Source organism: Chiloscyllium plagiosum, unplaced genomic scaffold, assembly GCF_037043375.1.
Source record: "Chiloscyllium plagiosum isolate Xiang-an unplaced genomic scaffold, Cpla_swu_hap1 HiC_scaffold_17, whole genome shotgun sequence".
Taxonomy (NCBI): Eukaryota; Metazoa; Chordata; class Chondrichthyes; order Orectolobiformes; family Hemiscylliidae; genus Chiloscyllium; species Chiloscyllium plagiosum.
In genome coordinates, this window is record NW_028270155.1 from 69327577 (window position 1) to 69348561 (window position 20985).

A 20985-nucleotide genomic window follows, 5' to 3' on the forward strand; every position below is an offset into this window, starting at 1 on the left:
TGAAGAGCTTATGCTCGAAACGTCGATTCTCTTGACCAGCTGCACTTTTCCAGCACCACACTTCTTTAACTCTGGGATCCATCTGTCGAAGACCACGCCTTAACTTCGGCAATATGTTCTACCTTTCCCAGTTTTGTGAATTCTGAAGAAGGATCAGTGGATCCGAAACATTAGCTCTGCTTTCTTTCCAAGGATGCTGCCAGACCTGCTGAGTTTCTTCAGCTTTTCCGCGTTTGTTCGGGCAGTTTCTTTCTTTGTTCTGTCATTGACGTTCGTCATAATCATTAACCCGTCGCTTAACCAATTTGTTCGCTCCTGTTTGTGGTATTTGTTAGATTTATTTTCTTGGAAACGAGTGGCCGGAACTCTTATACATGTTTGAATTGGAAAGCCCGGCATTTTCTACAGGCTGGTAACAGCTGACATCTGTTTCTCGACTTCAATTTAGGTTACAGCGGCCTCTTCTGGTCAATTTGAATTCCTGACGTTTGCAAATTCTACTCCAATCTTCTGCAGCCTCTCAGAATTATCAGACTGGGCATCCAAGTGGTTCAAAGAGAGATAGAGTCACAGAGATGTACAGCACGGAAACAAGCCCTTTCGTCCAACTCGTCTATGCTGACCAGTCATCCTAAATTAATCTAGTCCTATTTGCCAGCCCTACGTATTCATATACCCATCCAGATGCCTTTTAAATATTGGAATTGTACCAGCTCCCACCATTTCCTCTGGCAGTTCATGCCATCGAAATGATTTAATGTGGAGGTATCATTTTCTGAATAGTACAGGTGTAATTTTGAACAGAATGGATATGAATAAAAAACAGAAAGCATAATTAAATTATCGATGGAAGTTTTTAACGTAATCAATGTAATGATTGTTGCAATAGTACAGAGTATGCTAATATGCGAGGAAATGTGATAAATGAAGGCCGAGCATTGCTGAATCACGAAGAATTAGAATTTCAATGATCTGTCGACAGCACGGGTAAATACATATTTGCATATAAGCTAGTTCTAGAAAACAGGTTCACCAGCTTTATATCGATTCTATAAATACTACTCAACTACATAGATGTACAACAAAACTGGCCCTCGCACCTTCGGTTTTTAGTTGTTTGACAGTGACGCTCCAGATATGGTAGAGTAATTTTATTCGTTAGTAGCGCCAAACAGATAACGGCAAATTCCAGCCAGTGTCATACCGCGTCTGAAACGTCTTCAGGAAAAGGTAAATCCAGAATCAAGTGTTAAGCACATTTCGAAATTCTGTTTCAATCACCCAACACTCTGGGGAAATAGTTTTAAAAAATAGTCAAATTGTTTTGTCGTGATTATGATAAAGTCTCCCTGGGAATAATATTTCTTCCTACTTCAATCTGTATTTCCGAGGTTCGCAAAAGCTGCTGAGGTGCTTTTTCCTTGTTTTTGCAGTACATTTGAGTCTTAGTATCAGTGAATGATTGAAATAGTAATTCGGGTTCAGTAATATTGTTATTAGACATATGTCTGGAAAATCATAAAGTCATTCGAGTCATACAGCTCGGAAACAGACACTTCAGTCCAATCAGTCCATGCCGAACATAACTCTAAACTGAACTAGTCCCTCCTGCTTACTCCTCGTCCATGTATCTCTAAAATATTCTTAATCATGTATTTATCCAAATGTTTTCTAAACGTTGTAACTGTACCCACAATCCACCACTTCCTAAAGAAGTTCATTCCACACACTCAACCATGCTCTGTGTATACAAAAACTTGCCCTCCATGTACTTTTTAAATCTCCCTCCTCTCACCTTAAAAATGTACCTCCTAGTTTTGAAATCCCCCATCCTAGAGAAATGACACCTGTCATTAACGCTATCCATATCCCTCATTATTTTGTTTTTGTTTCTGACAGTGTTCGGAACTCCAGCTCCTGCAACAAGAAATAATTGTTGCCACATCACCTCAGAGCCATAGACCATTGTGAACTGGCAACAGACTGGTTTTAAAGTGAATGTGTTTGAACAGCTATTCAGGACTGGCTACAAAGCACAATTTTTGAAATGCAGTTACACAGAAAGCTGAACGAATTTCTCATTTGAGTCTGAAGTATTCTTGTGTTTTGAAAAGCAGAATGTGTTGCTTTTTAAAACATTCAGATGACTTTGAAGAGAGGAAGTTCTCAATGCAATAGAACTCTCTATACCAGTGGTAGATTTGTACAGCTTTCCCACAAAATTGTATTATACAACGTCGATGTAATACACAAATTGCTGTGCCACTGCCAGAAGTTACGACGTAAAAAAATCACTTGTTTATAAAACATATTTGAATGTCTTGGAATCCGGAAAGGCACGATTGAAAGCTCGGTTTTTTTTTAATTAGACTCCTGCGTAAGTTTCCCTTTTTTGTCTTTAACAAAAGGGCAAAGATTCTTACTATCCTGTTATATTAGTAAATGGTCATAAATGACAAAAAAAACTTAATGAAGATTAGATTACCTATAGTGTGCAAACAAGCCCTTTGGCAAAACAAGTCCACGCCGACCCTCCAAAGAGTAACCCACCCGCTCTGACTAATGCACCTGACACTATGGACAATTTAGCATGGCCAATTCACGTGACTTGCACGTTTTGAGAACGTGGGAGGAAACGGGAGCACCCAAAGGAAACCCAGACAGATACGGGGAGAATGTGAAAACTCCACACAGATAGTCACCCAAGGCTGCAACTGAACCCGGAAGCGTGGCACTGTGAGGCAAAAGTGCTGAACACTGAGCCACTGTGCGGCCCCATGCAGCTAAGGCTGATTGGGGTGGTAGGTCCACTGCTTTTTGTCATTTACATAAATGATTTGTATGTGAACATAGGAGGCATAGTTAGTGGGTTTGCAGATGGCACCAAAATTTGTGGTGCGTTGGAGAGCTAAGAAGGTTATCTCAAATGATCAGGTGGGGCTGATGGGCCAAGGAGTGGTAGATGGTGTTTAATTTAGATAAAAGTGAGGTGCTGCAATTTGGAAATACAAATCAGGGCAGGACGTATGTACTTAATGGTAAGGTCCTGAAGAATGTTACTAAACAAAGAGACCTTGGAGTGCAGTTTCATAGTTCTTTGAAAGTGGAGTTGCAGGTATACAGATTAGTGAAGCAGGTGTTTGGCATGCTTGCCTTTACTGGTCAGTGCACTGAGTATAGGAGCTGGTAGGTTGGAACATGGCTCCAAATCATATGTCCTTTATACAATTAGCAACAAGTCCTGCCTAGCCGAAGTTAATCAGAATGGAATTGATCATGCTGTGAGTTATGGCCTGAAAGAGTTGATAAACATCAGCTTTTGGCCATGGAGGCACGAATGAGAAAATGTTTGAAATTATCCTGATTCCACTGGGAATGGAAGGCCCTCAAGGCATTGGAGAGAGATTGCGAAACCAAGGGTCATCCTGTGACTTAAGCTGGACCGAAATACAATAGCTGAATAATACCCTTAAATTCACTGCCCTGATTTGATATGTATTATTTATAATATAAATTACATTTCCTGTTTACTGAACAAGACTGTCTCCTGTTGCCTAATTGGTTACAATCTCAAATGAACGAATTAATATTGAGTATAAGACCCCTAAAGTGTGTAAAACTGTACATCCTGATATTATAAAGACAGAATGGGAACATCTGGTTTGTGCAACGAATCATATTGCCAGGCCAACAGCAGTATCAAGGTGGGGAAGGCTAAACTTTGTGGGCTTTTTGAGAACCAGCCAGTGACTCAGACAATATATATTTGAAGTGAGAGGAGACAAGGGTATAGCAAAGGAGTATGAACATGCTTACAGAAAGTTTGGATGCAGGGTACTGAGTTCTGTTTAAAGAAAAATGCTGTGTTTATCCATAGATGTTTGGATTAGATCAAGTTAAAAGCTGATAAGTTATTGAGTCTTTTGGCTTGTGGAGCATACCATCATGCTCAGAAAGCTTATGAGTTTGGGAAAAAGAATCAGGAAGAGATGGAGAACTTGAAAAACAATTGCAGAAAGAATGAGAGATAAATGGTTTAAAGAGGCTGATTCATACTTTATAATTATGAGCAAAATAATCAGTTGCTATAATGCAATAACAGAGTGATTCCAGCTTGCATGCTGAAACTGTTTTGGTTGAGATGTAGCAACTTAAAACTTGCTGAGCACAACAAGACAGATGAGAGTCTCCCAAAGGAGCCAAATGGTATCACAGTAAAATAAGCTCACAGAGAAATGTATTATTTGTGTTTGAATTTAGGATGTTGGATTAATGGGAAATGTTGCAGTCAACAGGAATTTGTTACAGCCAAGACGAAGGAAGGCAACGTCCTATATCACAATAAGCATATTTTTAGTTGATGTTTCTGATTACAAATATAATTATTTCTGTACCTCTCACACCAACTATGGGAGTCATCCAGCATTCCCTGTACCTATCAGCCTTTCCTTTCACCGGAATAGGAATCTACATTCTCTGGATCCTCGTTATCTCGTTTTTGAAGGCTTCCCAATTTCCAGCCATCCCTTTACCTGCTTGTTAATAATCAGATTAGATTAAAGATGAGATTACAGTGTGGAAACAGGCCCTTCGGCCCAACATGTCCACACCGCCCCGCCGAAGCGCAACCCACCCATACCCCTACATTTACCCCTTACCTAACACTATGGGCAATTTAGCATGGCCAATTCACCTAACCTGCACATCTTTGGACTGTGGGAGGAAACCGGAGTACCCGGAGGAAACCCACGCAGACACGTGCAAACTCCACACAATCTCCACAATGAGGCGGGAATTGAACCCGGGTCTGCGGCGCTATGAGGCAGCAGTGCTAACCACTGTGCCACCCACAAATCTAATCTAATCTAATCTAATCCGTTTTTGAAAGTTCTTGCCTAACACCGTCAAAATTGGCCTTTCTACAGTTTAGAACTTCAACTTTTAGATCTGGTCTATCCTTTTCCATCACTATTTTAAATCTAATAGAATTATAGTGGCTTGATCCAAAGTGCTCCCCCACTGGCAACTCAGTCACCTGCCCTTCCTTATTTCCTAAGAGTAGGTCAAGTTTTGCACACTCTCTAGTAGGTACACCGACATACTGAATGTGAAAATTTTCTTCTACACACTTAACAAATTCCTCTCCATCTAAACCCTTAACACTATGGTCGTCCCCTACCATAACTACCCTGTTATTCATACAGATGGCTGAGCTCTCCTTACAAGTTTGTTTCTCAATTTCCCTCTGACTATTAGGGGGTCTATAATACAATCCCAATAAGGTGATCCTCCCTTTCTTATTTCTCAGTTCCACACAAATTACTTCCCTGGATGCATTTCCAGGAGTATCCTCCCACAACATAACTGTAATGCTATCCCTTATCAAAAACGCTAACCACCACCCCTCCTCTCTTGCCTCCCTTTCTATCTTACCTGTAGCATTTGTAACCTGGAACATTAAGCTACCAGTCCTGCCCATCCCTGAGCCATGTTAATAAGACCTGTAAAACCTTTATCCATGCACTCCAATTTGATTTACTAATTTCCTCTCTGGCACCTTATCAAAGGTCTTCTGAAACTCCAAAAACACCATATCCAGTTGTTGTCCTTCATGCATGCCACTATACAATCCTCAAAACACTTCAACAGCTTTCTCAAACATGATATCCCTATCATCATTCCATTGTGACAATGTTCTATATTATTTTCTAAGTATCCAGAGATGACAAACAAATATATTAAATAGGAGAAGAAATAGACCATTCAGTTCTTTTGAATCATTAAATATTCAGTTTGTGTTTCAAATTCCGCATTCTGAATTACTCCCATTTCCCTTTAATTCTTCTGGCTAAAATCAATCCATCTATTTCTGTGTTAAGAATAGTCACTGAGCTCACCTCCACTACCTTCTGGTAATATGAAATTCCACAAATTTCTGAGACAAAGAAATTCCCTCATCTCTAGTTTGAAAAATAACCCCCAATTTTAAAGCAACATCCCTCGTTTTGGATTCTCTCACAAGAGGAAACATCCCCTTCATATTCAACTTATCAAGAAAATGTGTGATCTATCCACCAAATGATGTCTTCAGGGTCTCCTCTATCCACAGCATGCATTACTCCTTCAAAGAATTCTGGCAAACTAATTACTCATGAGTTCTCTTTGATATAACCATTCTGACTCTTCCTGATGGCCAAGAATTTCTGTTCACAACTGTAGCAGATGGTCATTGGCCTTATATGTCACCAAAGTATCTTGATGTGTGAAAAGGGGAATTAGAACAATGCTGCATAATGACACCAGCAAATTCAAGCACACTTTTCCATACTTCAGACAAAGGAAGTTTCCAAGCTGGAGGTTGTTAGGAACGTTTAACTATCATATATTTTTTGAGACAAGCTGCAAAAAAGGTTAAACCAGTACTGAAGCATCATTTTGAGTTTGCCATCATCCGGAAAAACTGAAGAAATTTAAAAATTAATGCCTGTTTCACTGACTCTTTAGTCAAAGAGGTTTAGAATAAATAATAATAATGGCAACCTACAGCATGTCACTTGGTGTTTCCGCAATAGCAAGACAAGTGGAATATTTGTCCAAAGACATCAATCTGCAACTACAGAAGGACCTGAAGGACTGTAAATGCTTCACATTACAATTCCATGAATTCATCATTATGACGAACTTATATCAACTCATCGCTTTTTTTGCACATGGTTTTTAAAGACATAACAAGTAAAGACGATATTCTCAATATTTTGCCCAATGGAGAGAGAATAAGGAATGAGAATATGGATAACAAATTCAGAAAGTACAAGCTTGAGAAAATCATTCCAATCAATAACCCTGTTTCCATCCCAACTGATGGTGCACCATCCAAGTTTGGCACTTGTTGGATTTTGCAGATTTGTTCTTGATTTTGCCTCTTTTGTTAATTGTAACTGTGTATCAAATTAGGGGGTCAATTCAGCTCAGGTGGCTGGTTTGCATTGCAGAGTGATGCCAACAGTCTGAATTCAATCCCTGCACTGGCTGAGGTTACCAGGAAGGATTCTCCTCCACAACCTTACCTTTGGCCCAAAGTGTGATGATCCTCAGGTAAAATAAACACTACACATCTCTCTATAAGGAAGGAGAAGCCCTCTGGACTGATAGGAATACAATGATTTCTGTATATCACATTCAACTTAATGTGAAATTCTTTCATATATTATGGCCACTATTTCTCAAAGGCCAGGTGATTAATTGAATGCATAATACTCAATCCAAAATAGGCCAAATCCGCATTAGGTCTTTAAGGGAGAAGAATATAAAAACCATTTTGTTAACACAGTTTTGAACATGGGAGGTCATTTCTCACTAATTTGATTTACCTTTATGAAAAAAAGACAGATGAGGGCGGAGTGATGGTGGTTGTGTATAGGGCTCTTCAGCAAGGCATTTAACATGGTTCCTCATAGTACACTAGTTAGCAAGATTACTTCACATGGAACCCAGGGAGAGCTAGCCATGTGAATACACAATTGGCTTGAAGATAGAAGACAAAGGGTCATGGTGGAGAATTGTTTTTCAGACTGGAGGCCTGCGAGCAGTTGTGTGCTGCAATGATTTGCGTTGGGTCCACTGTATTTTATTATTTACATAAATGATTTGGATGTGAATATAAAGTAATGATCAGTAAGTTTGCAGATGACACCGAAATTACAGGTATAGTGGACAGTGAAAAAGGTTATAGTGGACAATGAAGAAGATTATCTCCTTTCTGAAAGATTTTGAACTGCTAGGAGCAAAATCAGAAAGCACGGTGGTTAGCACTGCTGCCTCACAGCGCCTGAGACCCGGGTTCAATTCCCGCCTCAGGCGACTGACTGTGTGGAGTTTGCACATTCTCCCCGTGTCTGTGTGGGTTTCCTCCGGGTGCTCCGGTTTCCTCCCACAGTCCAAAAGATGTGCAGGTCAGGTGAATTGGCCATGCTAAATTGCCCATAGTGTTAGGTAAGGGGTAAATGTAGGGGTATGGGTGGGTTACGCTTCGGCGGGTCGGTGTGGACTTGTTGGGCCGAAGGGCCTGTTTCCACACTGTAATGTAATCTAATCTAATCTAAAAACGTCCAGATAATATTAACAAAACTAAACAACTGTGAATGTTGGAATTTAGAAACAAAAACAGAATTTTTTGGAAAAATCAGTGATTTACCTGCACTTCACTCAATCTAGTCAATTGTATTCATTGCTCACAATGTCTAACAATGAGGCATATTGGTGGCATATAGATAACTCCCATCCATGACTTCATTGCCATGCTCTTTGTTGGTACCATTCAAACTGAATCCACTTCAGGATGCATTTCATTGGAAATCTCACCAGTCACTATCACTCTGATATTTGCCTTTATTAAAACTGCCTCATCTTCTTTTCTAATTTGTCTATTCTTCGAGAACATTGAATAGCCTTGAATTTAAAAACACACAACACCAGATTATAATCCAATAGATTTATCTGCTCCTTCATCTGGCAGTTTTGGAGAAGGACCATAAGACTCAGAAAATATGGCAAAAGGTTACAGTGTAATGCAACTGAAATGACATCTTGAACACACTTAGATTGCTGTTAATTCTTTCAACTTTTAGAATGGGTTGCAGGTTTCGGTTCATTAGCATGTAACTCCCAGAACGTCTTGTAGGTTAAATTCACGAAATAACTTAAGGTTTTATTTTTAAAAAGGTGATATCTCAGCTCAGACAATGCATTAAAAGTGTAACTTTAGAGTCTGCCTGTATCCTAATGTTGAGTCAGATTAGTTCTAGCGTATGAGATAGACTACATTGGCCAAGTCACAAGAGTGCCTGCTGCATACATGGCAGATGGTGTCCCACATGTAATGGCAGTATCTGTGTCGATATTCTGACACATTGGCAGTGGTTGCCATGACAGAGTAGTACGGTGTTGTGGCCGATGTTGTTCGGAAAACTGGGCAGTTTGCTACGCACAATGATCTGCTTAAAGTTTGGGGATTATTTAAGGTGTGAAGTGGAGACAAAAGGGAAGGTTTTGGCGAGGTGCTCATCCTCATCGATAATGTTTTGCAGGCTGTGAAGAACATGGTGTAGTTTTTTCCCTTCTGGGAAGTATTAGACAATGAAGGGTACCCTGTCAGTTGCATCCTATGTCTGTCTCTTGAGGAGGTCATTACAGTTTCTCACTGTGGCACGTCAGAACTAGCGATCAATGAGTTGAGCATCTGTTCTTATGAGGGTACCCTTGAGCACCTTCAGGTATCTGCCATGCTTCTCCTCATCTGAGCAGATCCTGTGTACCCGTAGGGCTTGTCCATAGAGGATGAATGATTGAATATGTTTAGGGTGGAAGCTAGGAAAGTGTAACATCGTGAGGCTATCCATGAGTTTGCAGTAGAATGAGATGCTGAGGTGCCCATCTTTGATGGAGATGCATGTATCCAAGAATGAAACTCATACTGAAGAGTAGTCCATGGTAATTCTGATGGTGGGATGAAACTCGTTGATATCACTGTGTAGTTGTTTCTGTGATACCTTGCCATGAGTCCAGAGGAAGACAATGTCATTATCATATCTCTCATTGGGAACCAGTCTGACTATGTCAAAGGCAACTTGAAATCCATTGGACAGGGGACTCCAGCTTCAATTGCAACACTACAGATTTGTAACAGAAACTCAGCACCCACAGACTAGTCGAACCGGGAGCTTTGTGAGAGTGTGTCACATGCACACAGTCACTTCTCTCTCTCTCCCTCTCTCTCTCTCTAAAGCTCGCTCATGCACGTGCACACACATATAATTCTACATGGTGAAGTTGCATTTGCAAAATTATATTTGCAGATACTTTCCATTTTGCTCAAATAATGCACAAATTGCATACAGTCAATGGAGGCAGTCAATCGAGACCATACTTTGGAAATTGAACCAGTCTGATTCATGATTGGGATACAGACAGATCTTTATACCTTTAATGAATCGTCTGAGTTGAGATATCACCTTTAAAAAAATAATTTAAGATATCTCGAGAATTTAACTTAAAAGAAGTTCTGGGATTTACATATATATGAACTGAAAACTGAAACCATTCTAAAAGATGAAAGACTTAAATACAGTCTGGATTTGTTCAAGATATCATTTTATTGCATTACAATGCAACCTTCAGTTATACATTCTGAGTTTTATGGTCTTGCTCCACAATTACCGGATGAAGGAGCTTCCAAATATTGGTAAACCTGTTGGATATAACCTGGTGTTGCGTGATTTTTAACTTTGTCCACACCAGTCCAATACTGGCTCCTCCACATCATAGCCTTGAATTTGGATTTGTCAAACTTGGACACACTGCAAGCACGTCCCTGTCATGACTATCAGCTCATTTTCTGCTTTCAACTTTTTTCTCTTGTTAGTTTAGTTTTATATTAACCTGCCTGACTATCAGATTCATCAGCTATTGTAATGTCCTCGCCAGAACTAAATCAGCTACTCATGTGTGAGTTCAAATTGGAATATGACTTCAAGTTGAAGGTCCATTATCTGCTTCCATTCTATTTGACTTTACTGAGGCATGTTGTGTGTTTTGTTGTCCTGTATCATTAATTTCTTGGTCAAATTTTTCTTCCTTTTTTCAAGCTATCTGAAAATTTTCTTTTTCTAGGATTTTTTTTATTGTGGTCATGAAGCTGCTGTCAACTGATAATATTTCTTAAATTATCCCAGTTGGCCAGATTACAGCATTCATCTCCATCTGCTGGATATCCTTTGCAATTGTGATTTTTTTTTTGGAGCTACAACAAATGGTCAATATGTCAGACAGTCATAGACATGTACAGCACAAAAAACATATTTCATTCCAACTCATCCATACTGCCTAGGTATCGTAAATTAATCTATTTCTATTTGCCAACGTTTGGCAAGTTCCTCCAAATCCATCCAATTCATATATCTATCTAGATGCCTTTTAAATGTTGTAATGGTACCAGACTCCGCCACTTGCTCTGGCATCTCATTCCAGATATGCATTACCCTCCGCATGAAAAATCTGCCACTTAGGTCCCTTTTAAATATTTCCCCTCTCCCCTTAAACCCATGACTAACAGTTTTAAACTCCCCTACCTAGTGGAAAGGACCTTCACTATTCACCCTATCCAAGCTCCTCATGATTTTCCAAACTTCTACAAGGGAATCCCTCAGCCTCCAACGTCCCAGAGAAAGCAATCCCAGTCTATTCGACTTTTTCTTATAGCTCAAGCCCTCCAACCCTGGCAACATCCTTGTAAATCTTTTCTGAACAATATCACGTTTAACAAAGCTTTTCCTACAACATGGAGACCAGAACTCAATATAGTGCTCAAGTATGCCAAACTAATGTCCCATACCTTCCAACTCCTATACTCAATGAACTGACCAATAAATGCATGTGCACAAAACGCCTTCTTCACTACCCTGTCTACCTGTGACTAAACTTTCAAGGAGCTACGAATCTGTGCTCCAAGGTCACTTTTTTAGAGAATATTCTGCCAGGGCCTTACCATTAAGTATTTAAATCCTGCCCTGATTTGCCATGACAAAAGATCGTAGTTCACATTTATCAAGATTAAACTCCATCTGCCACACATCAGCTCATCGAGCCAGCTGATTAAGACCTCTTTGTACTCTAAAGTAACCTCTTGGCTGTCCACTACACCATCAATTTTGGTGTAATCTTCAAATTTACTAACTATGCCTCCTATATTCATATCCAAATCGTTTATAGGGATGCAGAAAAGCACTGGACCCAACACAAATCACTGTGGCACAACGCTGGTCGCAGGCCTCCAGTCTGAAATGAAAGCCTTCACCAGCACCATCTGTCTCCTACCTTCCAGCCTATTTTGTGTCCAAATGGCTAGTTCTTCCTGTATTCCATGTGTTATCGCCTTGTTATTCAAGGTTGGCATGAAGATTTGTAGCTCAGGTGGTTGTGGGTATGTTGACAGAGCTGGGAAGTTGGCTTGCAAGTGTTTAATCCCCTGTCTCTCTGACATCTTCACTGCTTTGGAGCCTCCTGTGAAACACTGCTATATTGTGTCTTCCGGAATTTATTTGATTCCACTCCTGCTGCTTCCGGTTGCTGGTTCCTAGCGTTTGTTGACGTGGCCGGTTTATTTTGTCTGGAACTACGTGGTTTTTGATGGTGTCTTTGAATGAGTGCCATGATTCTAGAAATTCTCTGGTTGTCCTCTACTTGGCTTGTCCTATGGTCATTGTGTTGTCCCAGTCGAAGGGGCAGTACTTGTCAACTGTGTGCATGGCTCCGAGGGACAGATGGTCATAGCATTTCGTGGCTAGTTGGTGTTCGTGGATGTGGATTGCTAGCTGTCTGCCTGTTTGTGTTAGATAGTTCTTCATGCAATCGTTTCATGGAACGTTGTAAATTATGCTAGTCTTGTAGATGATGGGTATTGGGGTTTTTGTTCTGGTGAATTCCTGTCTGAGAGTGGCTGTTAGATTATATGCTGCCATGAATCCGAGTGGTAGGACAAGTCTGGCTGTTAGTTCCGTGACATTTTTTATATAAGGTAAGTGGCCAGTATATTGTATCTTGGCATGTCCTTGTTGCATTGTTTGTCTGCTAACGGTCAGAATGTTTGCCTTCTGCCCCTTCATTTCTCTTGCAACTTCTAAATTGACATGCCAATGCATCCACATTCTTTCTTCCTATTCCAAAAGTAAAGTTGTTATAAACTTGAATATTCATTCACTGGATTTAATGAACAAGTCAAAACAACAGCAGTTTAAAAGGGAGAAGAGCAGACAAAGGAAGCACTTGGTGAGGGCAGTGCAGGAGAGAGAGAGAGGGAGAGAGCGAACCTGCATCATTACCGCCTTTGCTGTTTGAATTTGTGTATCGCTGGATATCGGAGTGCATCTGGGAAAATTAACAAACAGTGAAATTTACAACTAATCTTGGAGGAACTGTTGGGCGAAGTTCACAGAACAGAATCAGATAAGTTAATTGTTGTTTTTTTTTAGATTAGATTAGATTAGATTACAGTGTGGAAACAGGCCCTTCGGCCCAACAAGTCCACACCGACCCGCCGAAGCGAAACCCACCCATACCCCTACATTTACCCCTTACCTAACACTATGGGCAATTTAGTATGGCCAATTCACCTGACCCTGCACATCTTCGGACTGTGGGAGGAAACCGGAGCACCCGGAGGAAACCCACGCAGACACGGGGAGAACGTGCAAACTCCACACAGTCAGTCGCCTGAGGCGGGAATTGAACCCGGGTCTCTGGCGCTGTGAGGCAGCAGTGCTAACCACTGTGCCACCGTGTCGCCCACAAGTCTGCCCACAAGTTTTAAGTCTGTCCAAGAGAAAGGCTGCAGTAGTGAGTCTCGTGGATTCTTTCTAGATTATATGTTTTTGGAGATAAGTCTCCTGATTAAACTTAAAATATAAGCCATAGCTATTAATTTAACCTGGGGCAGTGTTTGTAGAGGAATAAGACGGTGTTATTTTCTGGATCTCTAGATTGTGAAGGAGCAAAAATGGCCTTTGCAGTGATATGTACTTCTTGTCAGATGTGGGAGGTTAAAGAGAGTTTAAGGGTTACTGCGGATTATATCTGCCATAAATGCTGTTGGATGTGAATCTTATCAGATCGAGTGGATCAGTTGGAAAGACAGTAAAGCGATGAGGAATTTGCAACAGCAACAGTATGTGATGGATGGCAGTTATAGGAAGAGGATAAAGTCTCAGATACAGCCACATAAATGGGTTAACTCCAGGAAGGGTGAGAGAGGTCGGCACCTAGGGCAGGACTCTTTTGTGGATATACCCATTTCAAACAGGTATGCTGTTTTGGAAAATGTAGGGGGTGATGGATTCTCAGGGGAACATAGCACGAACAGCCAGGTTTCTGGTATTGAGACTGGCTCTCATGCAATGAAGGGTATATCGGCTTCCAAGAGATCAATTGTGTTAGGTAATTCTGTAGTCAGAGTTATAGACAGACGTTTCTGTGGCCAGCAGAGAAAAGGCAAAATGGTGTGTTGCTTCCCTGGTGCCAGGATCAAGGATGTCTCAGAGAGCGTGCAGAATGTTCTCACGAGAGAGAGGGGCCAGCAGGAGGTCATTATCCACATTGGAACCAACGACATTGGAAGGGAAAAGGTTGAGACTCTTGAAGGGAGATTACAGAGAGTTAGGCAGAAATTTAAAAAGGAGGACATCAAGGGTAGTAATATTAGGATTACTCCCAGTGCTACAAGCTAGTGAGGGCAGGAATAGGAGGATAGAGCAGATGAATGCATAGCTGAAGAGCTGGTGAATGGGAGAAGGATTCACATTTTTGGATCATTGGAATTGCTTTTAGGGTAGAAGTGACCTGTACAAGAAGGACGGATTACATCTAAATTGGAAGGGGACTAACATACTGGCAGGGAAATTTGCTAGAACTGCTTGGGAGGATTTAAACTAGTCAGGTGAGGGGGTGGGACCTAGGGAGATAGTGAGGAAAGAGATCGATCTGAGACGGGTACAGCTGAGAACAGAAGTAGGTCAAACACTCAGGGCAGGCAGGGACAAGGAAAGACTAATAAATTAAACTGCATTTGTTTCCATGCTAGGGACCTTACAGGGAAGGCAGATGAACTCAGGGCTTGGTTAGGAACATGGGACTGGGATATCATAGCAATTATGGAAACATGGCTCAGGGATGGGCAGGACTGGCAACTTAATGTTCTAGGATACAAATGCTACAGGAAGGATAGAAAGGGAGGCAACAGAGGAGGGGGAGTGGCATTTTTGATCAGGGATAGCATTACAGCTGTGCTGAGGGAGGATATTCCCGGAAATACATCCAGGAAAGTTATTTGGGTGGAACTGAGAAATAAGAAAGGGATGATCACCTGTTTGGGATTGTATTATAGAGCCCCAATACTCAGAGGGAAATTGAGAAACAAACTTGTAAGGAGATCTCAGCTATCTGTAAGAATAATAGGGTAGTTATGGTAGGGGATTTTAACATTCCAAACATCGATTGGGACTGCCATAGTGTTAAGGGTTTAGATGGAGAGGAATTTCTTAAGTGTGTACAAGACAATTTCCTGATTCAGTATGTGGATGTACCTACTAGAGAAGGTGCAAAACTTGACCTACTCTCGGGAAATAAGGCAGGGCAGATGACTGAGGTGTCAGTGGCCGAGCACTTTGGATCCAGCGACCATAATTCTATTAGATTTAAAATAGTTATGGAAAAGGATAGACCAGATCTAAAAGTTGAAGTTCTAAATTGGAGAAAGGCCAATTTTGGAGGTATTACACAAGAACTTTCGAAATCTGATTGGAGGCAGATGTTTGAAGGTAAAGGGATGGCTGGAAAATGGGAAGCCTTCAGAAATGAGATAACAAGAATCCAAAGAAAGTATATTCCTGTCAGGCTGAAAGGGAAAGCTGGTAGGTATAGGAAATGCTGGATGACTAAAGAAATTGAGGGGTTGGTTAAGAAAACGAAGGAAGCATATGTCAGGTATAGACAGGATAGATCGAGTGAATCCTTAGAAGGGTAAAAAGGAAGGAGGAGTATACTTCAGCGGAAAATTAGGAGTGCAAAACGGGAACATGAGATAGGTTTGGCAAATAGAATTAAGGAGAATCCAAAGTGTTTTTACAAATATATTAAGGACAAAAGGGAAACTAGGAAGAGAATAGGTCCCCTCAAAGATCAGAAAGGCAGCCTTTGTGTGGAGCCACAGAAAATGGGGGAGATATTAAATGAATATTTTATATCAGTATTTACTGTGGAAAAGAATATGGAAGATATAGACTGTAGGGAAATAGATGGTGACATCTTGAAAAATGTCCAGATTACAGAGGAGGAAGTGCTGGATGTCTTGAAACGGTTAAAAGTGAATAAATCCCCAGTACCTGATCAATTGTACCCGAGAACTCTGTGGGAAGTAAGAGAAGTGATTGCTGGGCCTCTTGCTGAGATATTTGTATCATTGGTAGTCGCAGGTGAGGTACCGGAAGACTGGAGGTTGGCAAATGTGGTGCCACTGTTTAAGAAGGGCGGTAAAGACAAGCCAGGGAACTATAGACCAGTGAGCCTGACCTCGGTGGTGGGCAAGTTGTTGGAGGGAATCCTGGGGGACAGGATGTACACGTATTTGTAAAGGCAAGGACTGATTAGGGATAGTCAACATGGCTTTGTGTGTGGGAAATCATGTCTCATAAACTTGATTGAGTTATTTGAAGAAGTAACAAAGAGGATTGCTGAAGGCAGAGCAGTAGATGTGATCTACATGGACTTCAGTAATGCGTTCGACATGGGAGACTGATAAGCAAGGTTAGATGTCATGGAATATGGGGAGAACTAGCTATTCGGATACAGAACTGGCTCAAAGATAGAAGACAGAGGGTGGTGGTGGAGAGTTGTTTTTCAGACTGGAGGCATGTGACTAGTGGAGTGCCACAAGGATCGGTGCTGGACCCTCTACTTTTTGTCATTTATATAACTGATTTGGATGCGAGCATAACAGGTACAGTTAGTAAGTTTGCAGATGACACCAAAATTGGAGGTGTAGTGGACAGCGAAGAAGGTTACCTCAGATTACAACAGGATCTTGGCCAGATGGGCCAATGGGCTGAGAAGTGGCAGGTGGAGTTTAATTCAGATAAATGCGATGTGCTGCATTTTTGGGAAAGCAAATCCTAGTAGGACTTATACAATGAATGGTAAGGTCCTAGGAATTGTTGCTGAATGACGAGACCTTGGAAAGCAGGTTCACAGCTCCTTGAAAGTGGAGTCACAAGTAGATAGGATAGTGAAGAAGGCGTTTGGTATGCTTTCCTTTATTGGTAAAAGTATTGAATACAGGAGTTGGGAGGTCGTGTTGCAGCTGTACAGGACATTGGTTTGGCCACTATTGGAATATTGCGTGCAATTCTGTTCTCCTTCCTGTTGGAAAAATGTTGTGAAACTTGAAAGGGTTCAGAAATGATTTACAGATGTTGCCAGGGTTGGAAGATTTGAGTTTTAGGGAGAGACTGAACAGGCTCAGGCTGTTTTCCCTGGAACATCGGAGGCTAAGGGGTGACCTTATAAAAGTTTACTAGGTTATGAGGGGCATGGATAGCGTAAATAGGTAAAATCTTTTCCCTGGGGTCGGGGTGTCCAAAACTAGAGGGCATAGATTCACGGTGAGAGGGGAAAGATATAAAAGAAACCAAAGGGGCAACTTTTTAACACAGTGGGAGATACGGGTATGGAATGAGCTTCCAGAGGAAGTGGTAGAGGTTGGTACAATTGCAACATTTGAGAGGCATTTGGATGGTGGTATGAATAGGAAGGGTTTGGAGGGATATGGGCTGGGAGCTGCCAGGTGGGACTAGATTGGATTGTGATATCTAGACAGCATGGACAGGTTGGACCAAAGGGTCTGTTTCTATGTTGTACATCTCTATGACTCTATGACTTTGCTTTGATATTGCAACGAGAGATTGCTATTGGAAAGTCTATTGTGAAGAAATAAAACACAGTACCATTTCTATAGAGCTGTGCTCGTTCTATTCAATGCTTCATAGCTTGAAGAAAAAGAGATTGTGTTTTACTCTCTATCATAGTAACTTTGAAGTAACAACAGTTTAAAAAAGATGAAAAGATTACATGAGTCGGTTCGATTAATTCTTTACTTAAAGGGTAAAGGAACTCCAAACCGTAATCGCTGTTGGAAGCACAATATGTGAAGAATTATTAGAAATTCAAAATTGGAAACTGCACTAGTTGACGAAAGAGGATGGCTGAGATGATTTGAATGATTCTTTAAAAATGTCAGATCTCAGAATATATTTGATAGTTTATGATTCCACATGGATAGATGTGAGCTCGGTAACTGTGTAATATTTGCAAAAAAGACATTATTCCATAGACTGAACTGTTAACAATTCCATATCAATGGCATAAGCAAGACTGGCAATCACAAGACAATAAAACAACACAGAACTCTAATCATTGACCTCGGATTATCACTCAGGATATGCTGATTTGTAGTAGGCAGTACGGCCTATAGACCAAACTTACATATTTGAGCATATGATTCATGCACAAGAATGTCCAGATCCCTTGGCGTTGCATTTTTTTGATGTTGTCCTCATTTGATAAATGCACTTCCCTCAAAAGATAAATGATCTCAAAATTTCTTACATTTAATTCAAAAGGCCAGATAGGTGCTCATGCATTTGACTAATCTAGATACTTTCTAAGATTCCATAAGTCCTATTGCAACAGATCCTCCCATCTATTTTTTGTGGCATCAGCAAATTTGGATGCATTACACTTCGCTCAATACCTGAAGAATCTTTAAAAATATTCTTCACTCCAGGTATATGGACATCATTGATTGAATCAGCATTCATTGCCCAAAGGGAGTTGCCCTTGAAAAGGTACTGGGAAACTTCCTTCTTGAACTACTGTGGCCCATTTTAAGTTAAGTACACGTTGAAAGTATTTTCTTTTCAGTTTTGTGTTCCTTAATCCTGTGGAATAAAATGAGAAAGAATAGTTTTGAAACCCAGAGATTTACTAGCAAGTAAGGAATTTCAAGCCATGGGGTTGCTTACATGTGAAGCTGATTAGTTTGTGAACGAGAGACTATTCAATGACAACTGCCCTTCGCCTGCCGACCACAAGGGTATCGGCTGCCAGTCAGCACATACCCTTCGGCTGTGAGTCAGATCAAAAGAGAAACCAGCACAGCAGATGCAAACAGAAACTTGGTCTCTCTATTCTCTGCACTAGATCTCTTTAATCCAAAAGAAACCGAGGCTGACTTTCCTTCAGAAGATGCTACAATTTGTGATTTTTAATTGTAGAGGATGAGTGACTCAACAGGTCACTTTAATACAGGGAGACATTCAAGTGAGGGAAGGAAGTAAAACTGTAGTACAAATAGGGCACAATATGATTAGGGGAATAGAAACAGTTCTCTGCACCAAGAGGAAGAGACCCAAAGACTGTGCTGCATATCCGATGGAAAGGTTAAAGATATCTCATCTGGAGTGGAACAAAACTTGCAGAGGGACGGGAAGGATCCAGGTGCTGATATTTATGCTGGAAGCAGTGACACTGATAGGACAAGAAAGAATGCTTTTTCTGAAATATTTTGAATAGTTAGAAGCTAGATTAGAAATCAGTACCTCAATGTAACAACACAGAACTGCAGATCCTGGAAACGGGACCTTGAGTGGTTGAACTCGACACTGAATCGGGAAGACTGCAGGTTCCCCAAGCTGAGAATGAAATGCCATTCTTCTAGTTTGCACAAGCTTTCACTGGATGTTGGCCTAAGAACACAATGGTGCATTGTAGTTGCAGGCAACACGGAGTTCAAGATCATTTTTTTGCAGATACAATGTAGGTGTTCTCTAAAGCGGTCCCCCAGTCTGAGCACGGTCACTTGGAAAGGCGACCACATTGTTAGCACTACCATCCACATTGAAAGGATTATAAGTCACCACTTCGGTGAACTCCAGTCGGATGCTCCCGTCCCCTCAATTGTCAGCCAGCGGCACAGCCAGTTTCCAGTGGGAAACCTTGGCCTGCTCCTGCTCCAATCCAAATGTCGCCCCAAATACCACGGTGCCTTCCCAGACAATCGCAGATGGTGTAACGCTGTTTCGTTTACTTCCTCCCTCCTCACTACCCAAGGCCCCAGGCACACATTCCAATTGAAGCAGCTATTTACCTGTACTTAATTCAAACTCATCTACTGTACTCGCTGCTCACCATGTCGAAGAGTGAGGCAAATCAGTGGCATACAGCAAAATCCCAGTCATTAATTCTTTGCCATGTTAATTCTTATGTCCACTCAAACTGAATTCACAGCTGGATAAATTTCATTTATGCTACCAGTCACTATCACACTGATATTTGTCTTTATTAATACAACTATCGCACCTCGTCCCGTTTTCTGTTTTGCCTATTCTTCCAGAACACTGAATACCTTTGAATATAGTTTTGCCAAAATTAGCCACTCTGCAAACATGTCCCTGTAATGGCTATCAACTCACATTCAATTATTTCTATTTAAGCTGGCCTTTCGGCCTCCCAAACCTTTCAACGGCAGTATGGTTCGTCATCCTGTCTGCACGTACCCTGTCTAGTTCTGTTCGAATTTTATTAACTTCTGTAAAAGCCCTCCTTTCTTTCAAAGTAATCCTTAGCGATTCAGTTTGTGCAGCTGTTCAAGTTTTGAGATCCCAGGAATTATTCTGGAAAAGCTTTGTTGAATTCCATCTTTTGCGAGATCATACATTTTTATAAGCAGATACCAAAGCTGCACAGAATGTTCCTGGTTTGGTCTCACTAAGGCCCTGTACATTTGCGGTATATATCCCTGCAACTCCATTGTAATCTTTTAGCTTTGGAGGTCAACATGCAAAGTGCTTCTTCAACACCTGCTGCGAAGGCATGCTAACTGTAAACGACTGGTATATAACGTTATTCAGACCTCAGCCTCACACCCACCACTACTGCCATTCAACACATGCCCATAGCAACCAGCCCCACCTCCCCCAATTCCAAACGACCACCACCGCCGCACTTCCCACGCCACCTGATTTCCTGGTTTCACTACCAAATGGTAACCTCAAGTTTAACTCAAAGATAACCATTTCTGCAATCTCCTTACAGCTAACTCTCACATTAAGGCCATCTGCAAACATATGAAACATACATTGCGATGGCTTACGAATACATTAATACACATTGAGAATAGCCGAGGTCAAAGTTCTGGCCGCTAAGCTATGAATCACTGAGCGACACTTGGAAAATGAAGCATGCATAGTCTCTCGATACTTCTTGTCTGCCAAACAGTTCGTTATTAAGGCCAAACCTCTTACTGACACATGTCATGATGAAATTGTTGTATCAAGCCACTTTATTGCATGAAATGTTATACTTCAACTTAATTGAAATATTTCC